A 5,301-nucleotide genomic window follows, 5' to 3' on the forward strand; every position below is an offset into this window, starting at 1 on the left:
TCCTGAGCAACGGATATATCTAATAGCTCTAGACATGATTATGTATGACCCAGATATCATATAAGATTGGCCCGCTGGTTGATACCATATTTCCTTGACTTTGCCTATTTTCTGTGGACTCTCATTCACGATTCAGGGCACACGGCGCCACTACAGTGACGTCCGCGGAGCCGTGTCTAACGTGGACAGCAGATCCACATGTTATACTTTCCTCTTTTTTGCATATCTATGTATCTTTGAAATTCCTATATAGGTGCACTCTCATTGGTATAAAAATCACATATTCTCCTCTACTATCATACCCCGCTGCTAATGCCCGATCTCATCCGATCTTGGAAGCCAAACAGCGTTGGGCTGGGTCAGTATCGGGGGAGGAGACTTCCTGAGAATACCCAGTTTTGTAGAGTATGAATTATTCTCTCTTCGTGAGAAAAGTGATACCAACAGCAGTATCACCACTTTTTCTTCCTTCTTATCTTTCTTTTTGTTGGTATCAATTCAGCACTAGGGCATGAGGATGATACTAAATAATTGTTTATCACTCTACACATGTCTATAGGGACAGACGCCTAACCAGCCAAGTGTATGGTACTGACCCAGTTAATGGTCTCTTATTAATACACACAATACTCTTTTGATTTCCTCTTGGCCCCATCAATACAGAATTTCTGTACTGATCAGGAGAAACAGGTGTCAGACAATTAAGTGTCTCCCACCTTTCTAATCACTCCCTGTGATTAACAGACCAGAACATTCCAATATTTTTCTATAAAGATTACTTTTTCATTCACTACGGGATCATATATGTGGGTAACTACTGTATTTTTATTCTAGTATAATAAACAGCTGTTTTAACTTAACTTTCCGTACATATCCTAGGAATCTTCCTAGATTTAAAGAGTGCGCCCACACAAGAGCTTTCTTTTTCTCCTTTTGTTAGTATTGTTACTCCCTAGCTCTGGGCGCACCACCAAATAGGACTAGAATTGAAAGAGGCAATCTTCTCTCTGTCAATCGTCCAGCTTTGGCTTTTCCTTATCACTTCAAAATATCCTCCGACCAGTGCCCGGTCGCCCCTCTCTTTGTCATACTACTTCACTTAAACAAGTATCTAACCACGAATCCTTACTTTCATTATCGCTATGCACTACTCCCACTGTCAGTTCTTCTTTGAACACTGATGAAAAAAATGTATTCAGTATTTCCGCTTTTGATTCGTCATCATTTATCAATACTCCAAATTCATCTTTTATTGGACCTATGCTTTCCTTTTTTTAAATCTTTTGCTGTTTATGTATTTTAATAAAAATTAGGATTGTTTTTACTCTCTATAGCAATTTGCTTTTCATTTTCAATTTTAGCTGCTCATTGCTTTTTTACATCTTTTATTGCATTCCTTGTAGTACTGGAATGAATCCTCCTTTCCATTATAATTAAATGCTTTGAAAGCAAGCCTCTTTTTATCGATTTCTGCCTTGACCTTCTTGTTAAGCCACATCAGTTTAAGTTTGATATTCCTGCGCTTACTGCCCATGGGAATAAATTTGTGAATATTGCTATCTAGCAACCCTTTTAAAGCATCCCACATTTCCGAAGTGTTCTTACCATGAAACAAATCCTCCCAATCAATGTTGTTTAGTGCACATTGCAGTATGCAGGCACTTAACAGGAGGCTGCCCTAAGCAGCCTTTTCAGAGCTTCGTTTTACAGACTGAAAACAGAAAAATGTAAAGAAGACTTCCAGGGCTGCTGCAGGCACAGTCTAATAGACTTTCCTGCGTGCAACTCCATCACCCCCAGCGACGCTGTATACTCCCGCGCCGCGGTTGCCGGGTCACTACAGCGGAGGCGCCGGCTTCTTCCATCTTAACGTGAGTCACACACACGCTGCCGTCTCCCGGATCGCGGGGCCGCAGACAAGGGGGAGGTAAGGGGCTTCTGTGCCGCACTTTACCACGATCAAGCGCGGCCGTAGCAGGCGGGCCGCACGCGCTGGCATGGACACGGATTACTGGGCTGATGTTCCACTAGCCACTAGGGTTTATATTATGGGCACAGGTCAAGGGGGATGTTGTACCAAGTTCCCCCCACTTTATCTTTACTGCCCGCACACCCGGTGGGGATGCCAGCAGGGGGAGCAGGTTGGACCTGAGGCCCCTCCCCCCAGGGCGCCTTTTCAGCAATGTTCCCACCCTGGAGCTGCTTCCCTCTCCCTCATTCCCGATCAGCAGCCATTATAAACAGAGCCTTGCTGTTTCCTGGGATTGCTGGGGCAAATCCTCCTCTGTGGAACCACCTGACTGCCAGTGCTGTGCTTCCTACAGGACACTTGAGTATTCTACCTGTCATTGGGACTGTGTTAGTTAAGAAAGAGTGCATACTTTCAGGGTTGTGTGGTACAAACGCCCTGTGATATACATCCAGTGCTTACTGTGTTTGTTATATCTATAGTTATCACATATAGCCATACTGAGTATTACTTTGTATTGCTAGTCCAGTGCAGTTTATGGTACATAATTTCTGCATGGTACGCTTGTGACTATATATGTGTGTGTGCATGTAGCTGCTGCGTGGTTGCCTTATTGCGGGGTATTTCACTCAGCATGCTATTCCTATATTGCTATACCTGAGGGGGGCAAGTGTTTCAGGTTTATCTCTGCAAATAATATAGGATTGTTTGGGGTATTTTTACTTGTGATCTATAGTCACCATATATTCTATATCTATTGAACTCCCGGTCTGTGCCTTCTTCGGCTCATTCTCTGAGAGTTTTCGTTAGGTATAGTGCTGCTAGATTTTGTACCGGTTGCCCATTACTGTGCACATAGTTATGTCTGCTACACGTGGCAACGACGTTGGGGTCTCTCCCACACTGCGTGGTTGTGAGGCCGTGGATGTACTGGAGGATAATTTATCAGCTGAGAGTTCAGGTTCAGGGGGTTCCTTGCCCCCCAGTGGGTCGGTAGCGCTTGGGGCATCACAAGACCCATTTTGTGCTACATTCTCCACATTGTCAAACACGCTTGTGACTATATTGACGCCCCCTGTGGGACCACCTGTGCCACTACCACAGTTTATGGTCCCCGCTGTGAACCCGCCATGGGCGGATCAGCTTTCCACTCAGTTACAGCATTTGAACCGATCCATGTCTAAATCTAAGGGTCACTCTCGCCCACATAAGACTAAGTCGTCTTCTAGAAGGGCGATTACCTCCTACCAACCCCGGTTTTGGTGGGGGGCCGACTTATAGGTTTTACCCAGGAATGGTTAAAGACCACTTCGGATACCTGGGTGAGGGAAGTCGTTGCTCGAGGTTACGCCATACCCTTTAAGAATCGTCCCCCTCATCAATTTTGCCCGACAGATGTGCCTCTGGATCCGGCAAAAGCAAACACGTTGCACTCGGTGGTACATTCCCTCCTGTCCACAGTAGTGGTGGTACAGGTGCCTCTGACTCACCGCTGTTTCTAGTCCCGAAACCGAACGGGTCCTCACGGCCCATTCTCAGTCTGAAGTCCTTGAACAAGCATGTGCGGATCTCCAAGTTCTGTATGGAAACGCTGTGCTCTATTGTTCTGGCCATGGAGACTGGGGACTATATGGTCTCCCTGGACATACAGGATGCCTACCTACATATTCCTATTGCGGTATCTCATCAGCAGTACCTGCGGTTTGCGGTGGGCAACCTTCATTACCAATTTCGGGCGTTACCCTTTGGTTTGACAATGGTTCCGCGAGTTTTCACCAAAGCAATGGCGGTCATGACGGCTACACTCCGCCGTCAAGGGGTCAGGATACTACCATGCCTAGACGATTTGTTGATCCTGGCGAGTTCCCTAGAAATTCTCCTGTGTCATCTCGAACTGACGGTCCAGTGCATGGCAGCCCATGGGTGGCTGATCAACTGGAAGAAATCCTCCCTGGTTCCGGCTCGGTGTATGGTACACCTGGGAGCGTTGTTGGACACGCACAACCAGCGGTTGTTCTTGTCTCAGGAGAAAGTCCTGAAACTTCAGGACAAGATCCAATGCTTCCTATCCCGTCCGCTAGTGTTGATCCATTCGGCGATGCAAGTGTTAGGTCTCATGGTGTCGGCTTTCGACATGGTGAAGTATGCTCAATTTCATTCTCGCCCTCTATAGAAGTTGATTCTGTCCAAGTGGGACGGCCTGCCTCACCGGATCAGATCTCACATGATCTCCGGAGGTCCGCCTGTCACTGAGCTGGTGGCTGCAGGACCGACAATTGAGCAGGGGTCATCCCTTCTGGATATCCAACTGGGTCGTGCTGACGACAGATGCCAGTCTGAGAGCTTGGAGCGTGGTGTTGGAGCAACACTCTCCTCAGGGTCTGTGGACCAAGGAGGAGTCACTACTCCCGATAAACGTTCTGGAACTGCGTGCAGTGTTCAATGCGTTGACAATGGCCCAGCATCTCATACAGAACAGACCAGTTCAAGTACAATCGGACAACGCCACCACGGTGGCGTATATCAATCATCAGGGCGGCACTCGAAGCCGCATGACAATGAAGGAAGTTTTAAGGATTCTTCAGTGGGCAGAATGCCATCTGCCGGCCATATCAGCAGTGTTCATTCCGGGCATTCTGAACTGGGAGGCGGAATAGCTCAGTCGTCAGGACATGCGCGCTGGAGAATGGAGCCTACATCCAGAGGTGTTTCAACTTCTCGTGGACATGTGGGGCCTCCCAGATGTGGACCTGATGGCGTCTCAACACAATCACAAGGTTCTGGTCTTTGGCGCAAGGATAAGGGATCCTCAAGCAGCGTTCGTGGATGCTCTGTCAATCCCGTGGAACTTTCGGCTACCGTATGTGTTCCCTCCTGTGTCACTACTGCCCAGAGTAATAAGGAAGTTCAAGCAAAAAGGAGCAAACCTTCTTCTAGTCACTCCAGCGTGGCCCAGACGGCACTGGTTCTCCAATCTACAGGGCTTCTCGTTGGATCGTGCCCTTCTACTTCCACAACGACCAGACCTCCTCGTTCAGGGCCCTTGTGTTTACCAGGATTTGTCCAGGCTGGCTTTGACGGCATGGCTCTTGAGGCTTCCGTCCTGAGGGCCAAGGGTTTTTCTGAGGCGGTCGTTTAAACTATGTTGAAGGCCCGTAAGCCGGCTTCTGCTCGGATATACCATAGGGTCTGGAATGCTTACTTTACTTGGTGTGTGTCTCACAATCATGACGTTTTCAAGTTTAGTATGGCCAAACTTTTGGCCTTTCTGCAACAAGGCCTGGACTTAGGCCTGCATCTGGCCTCACTCAAGTTTCACATCTCTGCCTTAT

At 47.6% G+C, this 5,301-nt stretch overlaps 1 pseudogene; it reads left to right on the forward strand.

Moving 5' to 3' along the window:
* The first annotated feature begins 288 nt into the window (after nucleotides 1-288).
* Nucleotides 289-407, forward strand: LOC134952542 (5S ribosomal RNA; annotated as a pseudogene).
* The last annotated feature ends 4,894 nt before the right edge of the window (nucleotides 408-5,301 follow it).

This window comes from Pseudophryne corroboree, chromosome 8, assembly GCF_028390025.1.
Source record: "Pseudophryne corroboree isolate aPseCor3 chromosome 8, aPseCor3.hap2, whole genome shotgun sequence".
NCBI lineage: Eukaryota > Metazoa > Chordata > Amphibia > Anura > Myobatrachidae > Pseudophryne > Pseudophryne corroboree.